This window comes from Astyanax mexicanus, chromosome 13 (genome assembly GCF_023375975.1).
Source record: "Astyanax mexicanus isolate ESR-SI-001 chromosome 13, AstMex3_surface, whole genome shotgun sequence".
Taxonomy (NCBI): Eukaryota; Metazoa; Chordata; class Actinopteri; order Characiformes; family Acestrorhamphidae; genus Astyanax; species Astyanax mexicanus.
The window spans coordinates 35,243,189-35,261,501 of NC_064420.1; the positions used below are offsets into that span (position 1 = coordinate 35,243,189).

An 18,313-nucleotide genomic window follows, 5' to 3' on the forward strand; every position below is an offset into this window, starting at 1 on the left:
GATAGAGAGATGTAAAGAAAGAGAAAGATGGAGAGACAGGGAGATATAAAGAGAGCGATGGAAAGAAAGAGAGATGTAAAGGAAGAGAAAGATGGAGAGACAGGGAGATATAAAGAGAGAGGGAAAGAGAGAGAAAGAGAGAGAGAGATAGAGCAGTAGAGTCTACAGTCTCTGTGCTCCAGATGAAAGCGGAGATTTTCAGATTAGTTCTTTCGCTCGTGCTGTTTGTGGGCGGGGCGGAGGCGGCGCGTCAGCGCGCGAGCAGCGCACGAGCGCTTCAGTCCTGTCAGAAACCTGAACACAAACTACCGAACAGCCCGGCGGAGGAGCAGCAGGAGCAGGAGGAGGCGCAGAGACGGAGAAGTCGGAGAACTCGGAATACTTAAGTCGCGCTGAAAAGTTAGTCCGCGCTGCTGAAGCCGGTGAAGCGCCCCCTGAGTTTCAGCCCGAACCCGCGGCCAGAACAGGTAACCTAAACTCAGACCCAGCTCCGGCTCCGGCTCGGTCTGAACCCGCTCAGCGGCGCCGCGGCGCTGCTCGGTCTGTCTGCTCATTATTTACCGTGTTTATCTGTGTTTATCTGTTGAGATAAAAGGCTTCTGGCGGACTTTACTTTCCTCCGGCTTCACTCAGCCCGCCCCGCTGAGAGTCTCACAGGTCCGGGTTCAGTTCTCCTCACCGCAGCGCTCACTACTGAAACCTGTTCACCATCACACTAACGGTTATTCATATACTGAACCATACTGCACTAATATAATCCACCAGCCTGTGTTCACTGTTCACACTACTGCTGCCGAGACACTCACACAACCCAGAGTCAGCCAGTCAGATGGAGTGATGGATGGATGGATAGATAGATATGTAGGTAGATGGATATAAAAGTAGACAGTATATATACTATATCAGAGGCATGAATATGTGAAGTATCTATCTATCTATAGAGTCTGTTTCACACCAGTGATCTCTGCACTTGTTGGGTTTATTTGTAAAGCATGGATGGATGGAGGGATGAATGGATGGATAGATAGATAGATAGATAGATAGATAGATAGATAGATAGATAGATAGATAGATAGATAGATAGATAGATAGATTGTATCAGAGGCAAAGAGGAAACTTATATAGTTGTATAGTGTCTGTTCCACTCCAGTGATCTCTGTACTTGTTGGGTTTATTTGTAAAGCATGGATGGATGGATGGATGGATGGATAGAGAGTATATAGATTGTATCAGAAGGAAAAAGGAAACTTATTTAAAGTTATATAGTGTCAGTTTCACTCCGGTGATCTCTGCAGTTGTTAGGATTATTTGTAAAGCATTGATTGCTGGATGGATGGATGGATGGATGGATAAATTGATAGATATGAATGTAGAGAGTAAATAGACTGTATCAGAGGGAAAAGGAAACTTATATAGAGTTATATAGAGTCTGATTAACTCCAGTGATCTCTGTAGTTATTGGATTTATTTGTAAAGCATGGATAGATGGATGAATGGATGGAGAGTGAGTGAAGCATGCATATAGTATATAATTCATAAAGAATGATATAGATAGATAGATAGATAGATAGATAGATAGATAGATAGATAGATAGATAGATAGAAAAAGTGAAACTTTATATATAGAGTTAAATGAGTCTGTTTCGCTCCAGTGACCTCTGCAGTTGTTTGGTTTAGTTGTAAATCAGGAGTAATTGGACTGATAGATAAATCACAATATTTAAGAGAATTTTTGTGATTTTTTTGGCAATATGATACATTTCTGCAACAAAAGTATAGTAAAGTTTATTTGGCAATATTATTGCTTACGAAATGATATGGTGCAGCCCTAATGAAGTCAATAATCCAACATGTCATGATACTATTAATGCACTCCTTATATGCAGGACCGAAGTAAATTAAATGATACTTGACTGATATGATCTGTCTCTAGTAGATATTTAATGGGAAATGAGAACAGTGTGGATTTTCCTTTTGCCATATAAACCTAAATAATATCACAATATTTCAGGGTATTTTTAGGATAACAATATGAAAAAATGCCAATATTACTGGATATGATATGATTTAATAGATAGATAGATACACAGACAGACAGAGTGAGAGCCTGAAAAAGACAGGTAGGCATATACATATGCACTAAGAATAAGTAGATCTAGTATCTGTAAATATATATTAGAACAGAGAGGCAGAGGGGAAACAGTTAAATTGAGTTAATTGCTTCAGTGAGCTGAGCAGTTGTTGGGTTTGGATGTGAAGCAGGAGTAACCTGACTGAGAGAACATTAATCTGAACTGTCCTCCTCAGTCTGTACTGGAACACATGCTGTCCTCATAACTGAGGACCAAGGATCATTTATTCTCTGTGATTTCTGCTCCGTCTGCATCTCTTCCGCTCTGAAATGTCTTTGTTTACTTCAATTTTGAAACCAACTTCAATTGCATTTTTACAGTGCTTACTGATAGTAATAAGTTTAGATTTAAGATGATATCTGGTTACATTGAAGAGCTACTGGATTCCAATATTTGCCTTTCATTAATTTTATTTGTTTGTGCTGCATCTGTGTCATGTTTCTTCCTAATGTTAATTCAGATTCTCTTTCAGTGTTTATCAACATACAAATTGTACAGCAAAAATATTAGATATTAGCATTTGCCTAAAGTTACTATATTTGTATCCTTAAAGTGTACGGAATCTGATTTCTCACCAAATCTGATGTTTTTAATGCATTTCACAGTTTTAATGCAACCTGTATCTGCCAACTTCAACGCTTCACATGAAGTTTCAGTTTCCTTTTTGCCAGCATCACAGGAGCTATCAAGGTGTTCCAGTGGCTGACAATTAAGTTAGTAACAGAGATTATATTGTTTCTTTAAACCTGAATATCAGGATTATATCTGAATTAGACTATTAAGACACAGTTAAAACAAATTCAACTCCAATCACTCAAACTACTTTGTATAGCAGTGTAAACACATTCATCTCTCCAAGATGTATTATAAAACTGAAATCCCACCCGGTGCAACCGAAACACCACTGACACACAAGGAGCAAATTTGCATATTGCATCCCACACAGCAAACATATTTCAGTTTCAGTAACTGGAGATAAATTTATCTGCAGAGTGTAAATGCATGTGGCTACATTCATTATACAACCCAGATACTAGAAATAAAAAGATGTAAATTTCTTGGAATTATTTTATAAAACTTGAACAAAATTGCAAAATCAGAATCACCATTGTTACTTGGGTTGTACCTGGGTCTGGACAACTGGCTACACACACAAAAATACTGTAGCTTATTTCATTAATCAGTCTTATTTTTGTTTATATATAATAGATTCGTTTAATACAGTGTTGAAATATTGAAAGTTTAAGGAAAGAATTGTTTGAAAAAAAAATGCCAAAATAAAAATACAGCTCTGGCAAAAATTAGGAGACCAAAACTATGGACATGGACATTTAAATCCAAATAAAAATATTGTCATTTAGAGCATATATTTGCAATAAAAGATGCAGAGCTTTCAGACCTCAAATAATGCAAAGAAAGTTCATATTTATAAAGTTTTAAAAGTTTAGAAATTAATATTTGGTTGAATAACCCTGGTTTTTAATCACAGTTTTCATGCATCTTGGCATGTTCTCCTCCACCAGTCTTACACACTGCTTTTGGATAACTTTATGCTACACCTAGTGCAAACATTCAAGCAGTTCAGTTTGGTTTGATCATTCATCTTCCTCTTGTCCTCTTGATTATATTCCATATTATTAGGTAAAATTAAAGAAACTCGTAATTTTTATATGGTGTCTTATTATTTCCAGAGCTGTATATGCTGACATGCTAGAACTCATTGGACAACAGTGTGTAATGTGCTCATGAAATGGTACCACAGGGGACGTCTCAGCAACACCCAAGTGTTTTGAGGTGTTCTCTTGTGAATAAATCACGGTAAAGTGGCAGAAATTACAGTGAGGCCTTCCATTTAGTGTCATTTACTGTTAAAACTTTATAGAAGTCATTACCAACCACTTTGCACAGTGCAGTGGGTGGTAATAATAGTGATTGCCAACATCTGGCAATATTTGTCCATGCAAACATCCATGTACAGGTACTTTTGACAGATATCACATGCACAGTCAGTGCAGGATCCGCACACGCATATATCACAGGTCAGTACTATAGCGTTCTATAGCATTCATGGAACATGACAAATCTTGGATTACAATACTAGTTCCTGTCCACTGACTTTTTTTCCAATTTGCCAACAAACTATAAACAACAAAAAATAGAATGTTTTGCACTGTGGTTAAAAAGTGTTTCACCATAGTTTAATTAATCTAATGATCTCTAAAAATATAAGAAATCGCTGTAGTTATGCCCATAGGAGTATATTCATTTTAATATAGTCATTTTTAAAACCCAAACACTGGCTTGTGCTGCTTAATACTTAATCATAATCAATCATCTGTAAATAACTCCTGTATTACAGAACTCTCATATATCTTGATAAAAAGGTACAGAGTAATTCTGTACTCTCTATCCATCTTCACTCTTCTTAACTGTAAATGTTATAATGCTCCACTAATTACTCCACATCCATTTAAAGGCCAGGTTTACTAATGAGCTACATTGTGTTCCCTCCATATGACTTTAATAGTCCAAAGATGATGACACAAATCTGTCATTAATCACTTACATTACATTAGATTTGGAATTTGCAGTAACACACAGTCGTACGGCTTTAGGTGATTCTACACAGCAAAGCTAGTTTGTTCCTGGAAATAGGAAAGCCGTCGAAACTCAAATCCAACAGCTCAGCAAGGACGTCATGCCTTTTTTTACATTGTCAGAAAAGCAATGGCTACATTCCATCTCATGCAAATCCTTCTCATCCTTGTCTCCTCTCTGACCTTACAGTTTATACAGTTTATGATAAAGCATGAAGCAATGAAAACCTGTAACCTTGTGATTGTGAATGCTCTACAACCCTGTTGCCATGGCTCGTTACACAGCTCTGGGAGTGAGTTGGTATTTTTGGTGATTTCTGGCCTGATGCATTTGTAATATGTAGAAATTAAGATTGAGCTTCTCTGATTTCTCTAGGATTGGCCTTTCAGAGAAATGTAACATTAATTTGGAGAGGATAATCTCTGTGGCACTGTCATCAATGGTATGTCCTTAGTAGCTTTAGATATGAAAATATACCTGTCATAACTGGACTTTTATCCATTTTTGCAGTTGATTGGTTGGAAAGTTGCATTTACCGGTACTTTTTCTATTCTGTATTGACTCTTTTTATTTGTATTGTTTGTTTAATAGTTAGTTTATATGTACAATGTTCTCTTTTGTTCAGTAGATACATTATTTAAAAAATGTATAAAAGTGTAGAAATAGTAGAAAGCATATGTTTTAATGTTTTCGACAGTCGTTGGTACAAATAATGTAAATGAACACTTCAAGTTATGACAGATTTGTACCTTCCTAGCAGACATGTGTACCTTTCAATTACCGGTATGTATTTTTCCAAGCTAGAGTGCTGTGGCCATGCAGCCTAAGATAACCTAAAACAACTACAACAAAAAAAATAAGGCACAGCTATGTTCTGTTACTAAAGACTGTAAAGATGAAATCTGGAGTGTACCATTTACCCTAACATGCCAAAAGTCATGGGATAGCAATATGTGGGGATGCCTTTGGAATTCCCACACTTATACAGCTCTGGAAAAAAAAGAGTCCACTTAAAAATGCTTTGATTTTACCTAATTGAAAACCTCTGGAATATAATCAAGAGAAAATGGATGATTACAAGCCATCAAACCAAACTGAACTGCTTGAATTTTTGCACCAGGAGTGGCATAAAGTTACCCAAAAGCAGTGTGTAGGACTGGTGGGGGAGAACATGCCTAAAAATGCATGAAAACTGTGATTAAAATCCAGGGTTATTACACCAAATATTGATTTCTGATCTCTTAACACTTTATGAATATGAACATGTTTTTCTTTGCATTATTTGAGGTCTGAAAGCTCTGCGTCTTTTTTGTTATTTCAGCCATTTCTTATTTTCTGCAAATAAATGCTCTAAATGACAATATTTTTATTTGGAATTTGGTAGAAATGTTGTGTGTAGTTTATAGAATAAAACAACAATGTTCATTTTACTCAAAAATGAAGTGGGTGCCAGATGGATGGGACCTTCCATTTCTGAAACTGTGTAGGTATTTACCAATCCTCAATCCACAGTATCACATGTGTACTCTAAATACCTAATAGCGGGCCTTACTACCCATAGTGAACCGGGTATTGGGTGGTAATCTTCATTGTGACCAGTGGTATCTGACTGGAATTGTATACTATGTAGGGTAAGTGCTATGTTCTTTATCTTTCATGGGACACGACACTAGTTCCATGTCTTATGACATTTGGAATGTCAGTTTATGTTGGAACATTTGGCTGATGCTCTTATCATGGATAATGTGCATTTGTGTCATGTTACAGGGGCAGGTCTGCATTGGAAGCCTTGTATCTATATCTATAGTCATGTCTACTATATACAGTACCACCAATGTGACAGTGTGTCGATACCCCTTTCTAACTACGTGTGCACACCTTTTTTCAGTTAGGCTCTCAGTACTGGAAATCTTTATGAAATCTTTATGTGAGTTTGAGACTATAATGCTGCTTCCATGAGCATTATATGGGAACCTTCTAGACTTGCTATCTGTGGGGCGTAGCTGCATAACACATGCTACTGAATGTGGCAGCAAAGCTCGGTAGGAAAATGGCTCTCTTCACACTTCCGACAGCCTGAGAGGTGTTTCTGAGAGTGAGAGATGCACCCACAGGTGAGCTGTGATCTCGACTGAACTCGCTCAGCACATCACCTCAGCACATCTCAACTCTGCGCCAAACAGGATTTCCCAGCACTCTCTTCCTCTTAGACCCACAGGATTTTACTAACTGCTCTCTGAGGTCAATAGTGGTGATGGCCATCGTTTATAAAGTCTAGCAGTGTTAGTGTAGCGTGTGAGGCCGAATGCAGGGCACAGCAGATTGGCAGAAAAACAAACAAACAAACAGACAAAAAGTCATATGTGGGATTAGCACTGTGGCAGCGCAATCGCATTACACGCCGTCTTTGTCATTAGGGGAAGATGAGGAGGAGAAGGATTCGCATGAGATTAAAATGTTGTCATTGGTTTTCTGATGATGAAAATATGGATAAAAAACTAGGCAAGCTTATGCTTCTCACTAAAACCACCACTCCAAAGCTTACCAGACACATCACGACAGAGGTCATGATGATTTGATCCCAGTTTCTTAGTTCCATGTCCAGCTTTTGCCATTGTAAAAGATGGAGTGTAATTATGTGACAGTCTGAGCATTAGCTCCCTCAGTCTAAACATAGCTTAAATGCTCTAAATTGACTCAGAAATCAAATTAAACGCTCCAAATCAACCCCTATCCCACCGTACACCACACTACACTCCCACCATTCCAAATGCCACAGTAATTACACTGCTTTAGGTTTGTAGGTAGGTCCTGAGGAAGCAACGCTCCTGCTTAACCTGCAATTTCAGGTCCACGTTTCCCAGATAGCACGGTATCATTAGTTTAAGATCACCAACATGATAAAGATAAGGCCTGGCGAGCACTGAGTCACACAGAGGAAGACGAACGGCTATATGCACAGAGTTATTTATAAACATGTTGATACTCATTTGCATGGTGACTGAGAACATTGTTTTCACCTTTTGGAGGATGCCAGTTAATTGGTTATTCAATTCTGCAAGGATCTCACTAATCTCACTATAGCAGCTTCTCTGAGTCTCTGAATGAGAGGCATGGCAGGCATGTTGGTCTTTTACAGGATACAATTAAAATATTGACATATATTTTTAATAATTTTATAACCTTTAAGCATGCTAAACATTTCTGTTCAGTTAAACCAAAAAGACTCAACATGCATACATTTTAACTTTACTGTAACTAATACTTTAATCTAAATACAGTTGCAGTTACTGACAATGACAGTGTTTTTAGTTTTCAGAGATCCTCCTGAAAAGCATTTACTTCCAAATGTCCTTAAAATACTATATGGCGTTACATATTATAAGGGGCACTATCAATATACGTCTATTTTTTGGTCTATTTTCATACATAATGTGCACTGGATTATAAGGCGTATTTTATGCAACAATAGTAAGGAATAAGGGTGTTGCCACGTTCCCCTTATAATTCTCACAAGTCTCACAACAAGGTCTCTAAACAAGTAAACAAAACTCTTATTCTAAAAAAATATATATATATTCTTTTCAAAGATATGTGTGATTTCTTTTTACATATTCTTTTTTACAGGGCAGAATGAGTGTACATCATGCATCTTTATTGGAAAAAAAGAAAGGTGCACACGTTTATAGTTTATAGAAGTTAATAGAATAAAACAATGTTCATTTTACTCAAACATAAACCTATAAATAGCAAAATCAGAGAAACTGATTCAGAAACTGAAGTGGTCTCTTATTTTTTTCCAGAGCAATCTTATTATCTCATCACAACTAACCAGGAAAATCATCTCTCTAATAGAAACATTAATGTGGCCTGAACTTGGACCACATCTGGCAAATACTAGTGGACCACATATTCCTAGGAATAAGGGTCCAAAAGTGGGCTAGTTACGGTCTTGTGGACCTGATTATTATTTTTTTTAATCTTCTGAATGAAAATACAGTTGCTTACAAAAGCAGTAACATATAGTATAATCATTAAATAAAAAAAATAAATACATGTAGGAATTTATGACAGTAAGCATTATTTATACAATTAATGTACAGTGTTTAATAGTATATGTAAATAAGACAGTGCAGCATCTCATCCATAACTGATCACTTTAGCCATTAGTTTAACAATAAGAGCATTTTAGTAAAAAATTACAGCAGTCAAATCTGGATAGTCGTTTCAGATTTGAACTAGGGGTGGGCGATATGGTACTAAAATAATATCATGATATTTATTGGTATTTTCACGATAACAATACTCTCAGCAATATGACAAAATGCTTTTAAATAAAATATTTTAAAAATACACTATACACTGCAAGGAAAAAAAAAATACTACATACAATATAATATTGCATACCCCTAAGTGAGATATTAAAAAATACAAGAATTTTATCAGATTTGTAACAGAAGTCAATGATCCAGAATGTCATGATACTAATAATAATGCACTCCAAATATCTCCATATATCCAGGATTAAAGTTAAATAAATGATACTGGACAGATTTATTCTGTCTCTAGTAGATATATAAATGGGAAATGAGGTCGGTGATATGGCACGATATTTTAGGGGTATAATATCGTTCACGATATTTAAAAATGTTGACGATATTTTCATGTTCGATACAATATGACACAGCCCTAGTTTGAACCACATAAATATTGCTATCAAATACTACTTTACTATTTTACTTTACAGTCAAACTAGATCCAGACACATCAATATGTAGTAGTAACTGCCATTACTTAATGCTAATACCAAGGCGTTTTGGTTCATTTCTTTAGTGCTCTGAACGTGTGCCTAGGTTTAAGTAACTGCATAATCGACTGTGTGTGTAGGTTCAGTTACATTTGTAACTGCAAACGACGCTGTGCTGAACGTTCTGTAGGCCACATCTGATGCATAGACTAGATATAGACATCACCTTTCCGAGAGGCTGCATTCTGCCCTAGCCTACACACGGCACACCACCCACAGATCCAGAAGTGGAAAGGAGAGAGTATGGATGTTTGTAGCGCAAAACTGGGGGCTCCAGAATCTGCTGTCCAATATTTAGCTCATAAATTTCTGCTGCAATGTTTACTGCTAAGCCCTAATGACGTTAGCAGTTATTAATCATAAATCAGTCCGCACTGAATGAACCCACACTGACAGATTCTTCTCCACTCATCAGGCTCTTCCCCCATTAAAGACAAATGAAATGAGGTTCATAAACAACTCAGGACTGGCATTATCCCCGCGAGTGGCAAAGTTCATGTCAAACAACTGTTATTAAGGAGCCATAATGGCTGATTTGCACTCAGCTCTACTAGCCTGTAGAGATAGATGCACTACTAGCCTGTACTGAGGAGATGTGAAGGGAGCAGTGAAGCTAGTAAAGTGAACTTCTGCACACACGCACACATTCACACTCACTCACTCACTCACACACACATACAAAACACCTGGCTGTGAGACTTATGTAACTGCCAGCCTTAGGCCACACCTCTGCTCTGCTCAGCTCGGCTCGTGAGTGTGTTCGTGAGGAGGAGAGCGAGGGAAGGCGCTTGGTGCGTGAGACAGACTAGATAGAGTGTGTCTTGATTTCATTAGGGACGATGATATCTGTCTGTAGCTCTTCACAGTGTACTCCCCTTGCACACCTCTAACCCATCTGCTCCAGCTGAGACTCATCCCTTTGTCCTTTCAGTGAACCCCCCTCTACAATGCCCACAAACAGAACAGCATTATTTTAGCAATTACACTAGCCGCTAAGCTAACGCAAGGCCGTAAATATCCCTTATAATTTTCCTACTCAATAAAGAGAACCAATCAGTGCTTAATAACCCACTTTAGACTATCACATAAGCTTCCTCAAGAGGTAGATAACAGTTAGCTGGACTCATCTTCCGCTGCCCCCTAAAAACCCTCCCCGTAAGACCAGCTCAGGCCGTGAGGGCTACTGCGAAGATAGCCCCCTTAACAGGAACTGAGGGGCAATTACTGTGTAATTGTGAACGCATGAATGACCAAACCATTACAGGGATCATGAAGCCCTACTCTACCATTTATATACACACACACACACACACACACACACACTTACTTACTCAAGAGACTCACAAACACTCACAAGGCCCTCACATACAAACAAACCCACAAATACACATTTTCTTTTTTCTCCTCACCGTCTAATTATTGCTATATTTTCCAGTCATTTCAAGTCATTTCTCTAAAAGAGGAACACAAGTGAGCACGCTTGTCCTCGCTTAGCTGCCTTTTGTCAGCATCGTTTTGGCTGATCATGTGTAAAAATCCTGAACTGTCCGCTGAACAGTTCTGCACAGAACAAAGCTGCAAAAAAATTGAAAGATAAAGCCAGAACGAGAGAGTGCAGGTGAGGCTTTTCCACATCATAACGAAAGCCGGCACTCTTTTTTGTGCATGTTTTTATCTTTTTACTTTTTTTTCTGATAGGCTGCAGCTTGCCATTAGTTACAAAGCGTAGTAAATACATGAGCAAGAGGAGAGAGGGAGCATGAATTAGTAATGAGAGCTCCTCTTTGTATGTTAAAGGAGAAGTTGGGATGGAGACAGAGAGAGGCGGAAAGAGTGAGGAAAGGGAAAACAGAGAATGAATATGAAGGAGAAGCCGAGTTAGAAACTGATCATCCTTTGATCCTTCAGCTCCTTCTCTCGTTCGTTCTGTTCTTATTCACAATCTGTGTCCTGTTCAGCTTACCTGGAAATAGAAATCGTGAGAGTGATTTGTTTAGGATTCATTGAGGCCATGGTTGCCAGCATTTGGGGTGTGTAATAAATCATATTTGTTACAATAAAGACATTGAAAGAGCTTCAATAACATTGTGAACAGCAAACCTAAATTGCTGTGTTCACTTGACATAACTAGGCTGAGTGTAGAGTGAGGTAGAGTGAGCTCTAGAGTGAGTGCACACACCAAACTACTTCTTAGCCTGGAAATAAATTGTGCAGCCAAGTCAAAAAACCTTCAAAGAGCTTAAAGTAATTTAGAATATTAATTCAATGTGTTTCACCTCAATATTGAGATGTTCATTATTGTTATAGTAAATCACATTTTTTGTCCATATAGTCCACTCCTAACCAGAATGCAGGTATTTTGTGGGAATAGCTTGACTTAAAACTGATATCCATAAGTTTTGGGATTTAGGGCCCTCTCTGGTGAGAATGGGTACTAGCACCTAGCATGCGGAAGAATCATTTTAAACTGGGCGGGTGTGATGCGGCCTTCATTCATGGTTAGTCTGAAAAAGAGAGAGGGCACTCAGTCAGAAACTTCACAGTTATTAATCATAAATCAGTGACTGAATGAACCCACACTGACAGATTCTTCTCCATTGATCAGGCTCTTCCCCCATTAAAGACAAATGAAATGATTAAAGCAAATTTAATACAGCAGTCCTTAAGTAGTCCTTTAAGTTGTAAGCAGTAGTATTCCTTTTTCTGGCCATGATAGCTTTACTAGTTACCTGAGCAAGTATGGTGCTGCTAATTGTGTTGATATGAGAGCTACTATGAACACGGAGAAATGAAAACAGTAAACTAAGACTTCATTTGCTTATTCACACATTGTTTAACCAAAGAAACACAGAAGAATACATGACGTTAAACCATGTGATGAACTAAACAGCAGAGTACTGATTGTGAACACAAACTTTCTCTATGGAACACAATCTGTTTCTTTCTGTTGTGACGCTGCATGTAAAAAACACACGCATTACCCGCTTGAATGCATTCTGTAAAGTTGGGAGTTTGTGCGTATCACATCTTAGCAATAAATGGATGAGAAGTTAAAAGGTGGCATGGAGAGTGAAAGAATAAATAAAAGAAAAGCACTCAAATAAGACGCTGCTGCTAAGTGTTCTAAGTGTTTAAAAATCACTTATTTATTCAGCGAGGGAGCGACAGGTCAGCCGTGTAAGAACTATTTCACTAGTTTCAGTTTGCCTTTGTTATCTAACTTGCTCTGGTGGTGGAGATTGATAACTCTATAGCTGACACTCAGCATTAGTCATGGGGATCTTACACTCATGTGCAGCTGCTTGTCTGTTAATATTATAAAATCTGTGTGTGCATCTTTGTTAGCAACTGATTATTTGTGTCAGAGGGGGATGGATGCACTGCAACAGATTTAACTAACTGCACAAAGAGTGTCTGGAAACTTCTGTGTATGTAGTGTAAATCAAGCTCCTTTTATTCACATTGTTTCAAGACGTCTTTGATTGCGGCATGTAGAACTGTTGGGACTCTTGCTCTCCAGCTGTGAAAAACAATGTTGCTTCCATCCTATGCGCATTTTCTCCTGCTCGAGTGGTAAAATGATTGATGATTTTAATATCACTGTGTCTGGTCAAACGGGTCTCTCATTGTAGGACTGCTTTCAGTATCTCACTCATGTTGTTGCTTCCTCCCAGAGCTCTTCTTTACCCTCCAGCCTCTTGTCTTCAATCTCTCTCGCTCTCTCTTTCTCTGTTTTGCCTGTGTTCTGCGCTTTGCAGTCATTACAACTTTGCGTCTGGAGGATGAGAGGGGCACGAGCATTGTTTTGACACATCTTGTACACTCTTGAGTCTTTACGCAGACCAATTTGCTCACATAATGATGCACACGTCTTTTTTTGCAGTCACTCGCTGTCCTTCCATGAACTTTCTTTAAATAACCAGACCTTTCATGTCTAAGCCCATGTTCTAAATAGGAGGGCGGCGGAGACGATACACTGGAATCGCAGTGGAATAACTTGGAGAGGAATAGGAGGGGTATTACGCAACAGATTATTGAAGTGTCAAATGAATAGAATGTGAGGGAACAAGAGCCGAGTCTGCCATGCCTTTTCCTGACCTGGTTTTAGATAATCCACCTACTTAAACCTCCAAAAACGTCACCTCCGACTACTCTGCTCAGCAGCACTGTAAGCAGCTTGCAGCCATCCATAAAAGAACCGGTGAGGTACTGCATATTTGTGCAAACGCTTCAGAATCCTGCACTGTAACGCGGCAAAATCAGCTCCAGCTCAGTGATAGTTTACAGTTCGAGGATGCAGCCAAGGCTTCCAGATGGGAGCTGTCCAGTGACGACAGAGGGGACTTTAACTGCTACTTGCCCTAGGCCCTCAGCTGGCAATCTGTGTGTCTGCTTCTTAACTCCACACATAACTTCACGCTCACTTTCAGCCCATGTGCGGCTCACATGCATATGGAATGGTCGAGAGATTTCTTTACTCTGGTAATCATGAATTATCGCTTTTTAGCATTTTTTGATCAGTAATACTCATTTCCAATTCTCACCCAAGTGCTAGGCCTTCCACATCACACAGTAGTACCAGCGCTGGGAGCGTGAAGGCTAGCATGTGCTTTATCTAAAGCGAGCCACCACTTCTTTACAAACTGCTGTTCACAGAATGTCCTTGGACAGTGAAATGTGCTTGGAGGAGAGTGCTAACTGCCAGTTCTGTTACATCAGCTAACAAATGCTTGCACTGACTAGGACTGCATGACGGAGGAGATGGAGGAATGTGGATATACGGGATTATTGCTTTCTATTTCCTATGCTAGTCACATATACTGACAAACCAAATGTATTGCATCCCATGTCATTTTTGCCATGTCCTTAGGAAGCTAATGAATGACCTGCATGTTATGTGCCTGTGTTCACATTCACTCACTAGATAATACCTCAGAGTATATACAGATTGGGGCATTCCCAAGCTGTTCCCATAGGTAGTACCTCATGATTAAATTATCCCATAACTTTTGCCATATAGAAGTGTTTAATCACATGACTACATGGCTAATTACCTAATTATTTGCATTTATATTACGTCTACTTTTAATATAGACATTTGAATTAACTCAAGTGCAAAGCATCTTTACAGAAATTCATAATAAGACAAAGTATATTGATATACTACTAAAATAAACTTATAACATATATAACCTAAGTTAAAAGAGGCAGTGGCAAGAATAACTCCCTCAAAGCTGGGGAAGAATCCTTGGGAAAAATCAAGACTCATAATAATTAATACATTTTTGATAAAATCAATACTTAACCTAGTCAATACCTAGTCAGTACCTAGTTTATTGTTATGCTGTTATGCCTAGTTTATTGTTATGCTATTGTTATGCTGACAGTTATAGTAGTGATGGTAAGAATAAAGAAAGTAATGATGATGGTTAATTGTGGTAATAAAAAGAACAGTAGTACACATAGCAGCAGCTGGATTGTGTGCAGCTGGTCACATTAATTTAGAGATATATAAAGAGATGGAATTAGTTCTGTTTGAATTGCTCTTATTTACCCTGGAGCACAAAGAAATTGAACAGATTATCAGACTATGATTAAATGCATATTTGACCATTACAGCCTAACTAACAGGAGGGAGCCAGAAGGTAACACAGACACAGCAATTGGTGGGACAACAGCACCAACATCATATTGACTTGTTAAAATGTCAGCACCTTTTTTATTTAGCATTTTTCAGTTTACTTAGACTTTTAAAAAACTGCCCCATGTTTTCGCATAACATTTGGCATGTCAGTGTACTACGTCTAGTACATCTATTAATCTATACATGATGTAGATGCACTAAAGAAAAAGCACAGTGTGTACCCAGTAAGTTTATTTGTGGTAGTTAACAGTTAACTAACAGTTAACTAGTTTGAGTTCTCGCATCACATAAATGCTCCCAATTTAGGAGTTTAAAGGCCGGCATTCAGAATCTTGTGAAATACCTCTGTGCCTTTTCAAAATTCAAATTATACTATACCACAATATTGGTCAGCTCATCATGCTTGAAGGGAAATCTTGACTGCCAATACTATTACATCAGCTGACAGATGCTGATGTTGGTTGGCATTGAGCTTAGTGATGGTAGAAGAGAGAAAGCCATAATACCCACCCAGACAGGGGCTACAAACTGTCGTAGAAAAAACGTATTTGTCATAGAAATAGGTGAGTAAGGACATACAGCTCTGGAAAAAATAAGAGACCACTTCAGTTTCTGAATCAGTTTATCTGATTTTGCTATTTATAGGTTTATGTTTGAGTAAAATGAACATTGTTGTTTTATTCTATAAACTAAGGACGACATGTCTCCTAAATTCCAAATGAAAATATAGTCATTTAGAGCATTTATTTGCAGAAAATGAGAAATGGCTGAAATAACAAAAAATATTCAGAGCTATTACACCTCAAACAATGTAAAGAAAACAAGTTCATATTCATAGAGTTTTGACAGTTTTCATGCATCTTGGCATGTTCTCCTCCACCAGTCTTACACACTGCTTTTTGATAACTTAATGCCACTCCTGGTGCAAAAAAATTAAGCAGTTCAGCTTGGTTTGATGGCTTGTGATCATCCATTTAGGAGCCATCAAAATAGTAAAAAAATATGAAACATGTCCTTTTGAACATAAATATGAATTGATTAATTGGATCTAGAACCAGGAAATATTCCCAGTGATGACTAAATGTTAATAAAGACCCAGCTTCCTATCAGCAGTTTTTCTGTTCTCTTTCTCTAGAGGAGCTGTTTTAATCCTGCTCTACTGTTCTGATACTCTCTGATTCCTCACTTCATAGCTTCCATAGTTAGAACTACATCTACAGTATGAAGGAATGTTAAATGTGCCTTTTGATTCTGCATCATGTTGAGTTATATCTTCTATTTTCTGGGTGTTAAGTCAGAGCGCATAGGCTATGTGTACGGGTAATGATCGTATTTTGTGTTGTACAGCTTTTATAAGAGCGTGGGAAATGGGCTGTGCTGAGGTTAATGCTCTTCTGTAGGCAAAAAGCGGATAGATGACACTGAGTGTAGCTGCAGCTCGGCCACCATTATCTCCACTTCAATCATTAGCTCTCTCACTCTCCCTGTCTCTCTCCTCCTGGGAGAGGATTTCACTGCTGAATGTTTCACACTTTTCTTTCTGTGCTTTCTTTTTTATTTTCTCCCTCAATCTCTTTCTCTCCTGGCTAACTTTCTCATGATTCCTCCCGTTCTTTGACGTCTGAAGTCGATGCCTCTGCAGCAGTTCTCCCACCATTCCTTCCCCTGGAGAGAGTCATAAATGTCTCTGAAGCAGTTTCGCTTTGCAGTATTGATGTTGCCTGCCTCTTATTCTTAATTGTCCTCAAGCGGTTCTGTCCTCCTTAAAGCACGACTGTCCATACGCGGTCTGACACGGACCTTTCTGTGGCCAAAGCTCTGGAGAATCATGGTACAAATTACTCAGACAAGTGCGAGACTTGGTTTGCAGCATCAGTAGACCATTTCTTTCCCAAAATAGCAAATGAGATCCAATATTATTTTTTCAGCAATGGTAAAAAGGCCCTTTGCAAGGAGCAACTTCATGTAGTGTAGCTCACTGAACTAGAGAAAACTAGAGATGAAAGGATTGAGTGGATGTGTAGTCATATTGGCTGATTTTCATCCTGGATATGCAACCGGTCAGATGATAAAATACGTTTTTTACTAGTTACTGTGTGAAGTCATAGAACCCTTCTCATTAAGTAAGTGTGGAAATCTGTACTCAGAATGCTGCTTCTTGTATCCATACATCTCTCAAACGCTTATATTCGTAGAATGTGCAAAACAAATTTAAACCCATTGGAGAAAGCAGAGTAAAGACTTTGAACACAGCTAACCAGATACCCCTCTCAAGGGTGCATCACTCAGCTCAGTATAGTGAAAATACCAGAACACAGCAGATTCATATGTGCCTTAAACCACAGGTTTATCATGCCTCACATTACACTCTATACAGAAACTACCAGTGATTAATTAATAATTACTAATGATGTAGCAACCCACATTCAGGTTCCTTAAGGCAGTTAAGGTGGTATTATGTACGAATGTTTTAAACTATTTTTTATGCGAACCTTACAGTTTGGGCATGTAGTTCCTTTCACATTACACTGAGAAAAATGATGCTTAAAATTTACTTAAAATTTCGCAACTTTCTGCATTTGCTTTTTTTTAAGTTACTTGCTATTTAAGTAACTTCAACTCAGTTTCAAGACTTAAATGTTACATAGAGTAAATAAGTGAAACATGGATGGCATGTAGTATACTAAAAAAAGTATTACATGCCATTTATGTGTTGAGACAGTGTAATATGTGTGTTTTAACAAAAAATCTTTACATTTCAGGAATTATAATATATTATGTATAATAAATTATTTGAGTAATGTTTTTATAAATGAAGTAATTGTAATAAGGTAATACTGTATGCAGAAATTATGTAAAGGTTACTAAAAGAAAGGATTGATTCAGCAAAAATAAATTAAGTAAAGTTTAATAAAAGAAAGGATTGAAGTTCAGTTCACTTATTTATTCTATGTAACATTTAAGACTTACTTAAATTGATTTAAAATTAAATTTACTTAAAAAAAGGAAACGCAGAAAGTTGCGAAACCTTTTTAAAGTAAATTTTTACGCATCATTTTTTCAGTGTATGTTACTACTAAAATACAAATACAATTGCATTTGAAACTTCTTTGTCTACACATGCATTTTTTG

General features: G+C 37.8%; 1 protein-coding gene across 1 annotated transcript in view; it reads left to right on the top strand.

The window, feature by feature from the left end:
- The first annotated feature begins 217 nt into the window (after positions 1-217).
- The window catches only part of camkvl (CaM kinase-like vesicle-associated, like), a 66,338-nt gene continuing 48,242 nt past the window's right edge, over positions 218-18,313 (top strand). The window contains exon 1 of the mRNA XM_049462905.1: positions 218-467. The gene's annotated coding sequence lies outside the window, so the exon portion shown is untranslated. The remainder of the gene's footprint in view (positions 468-18,313) is intronic.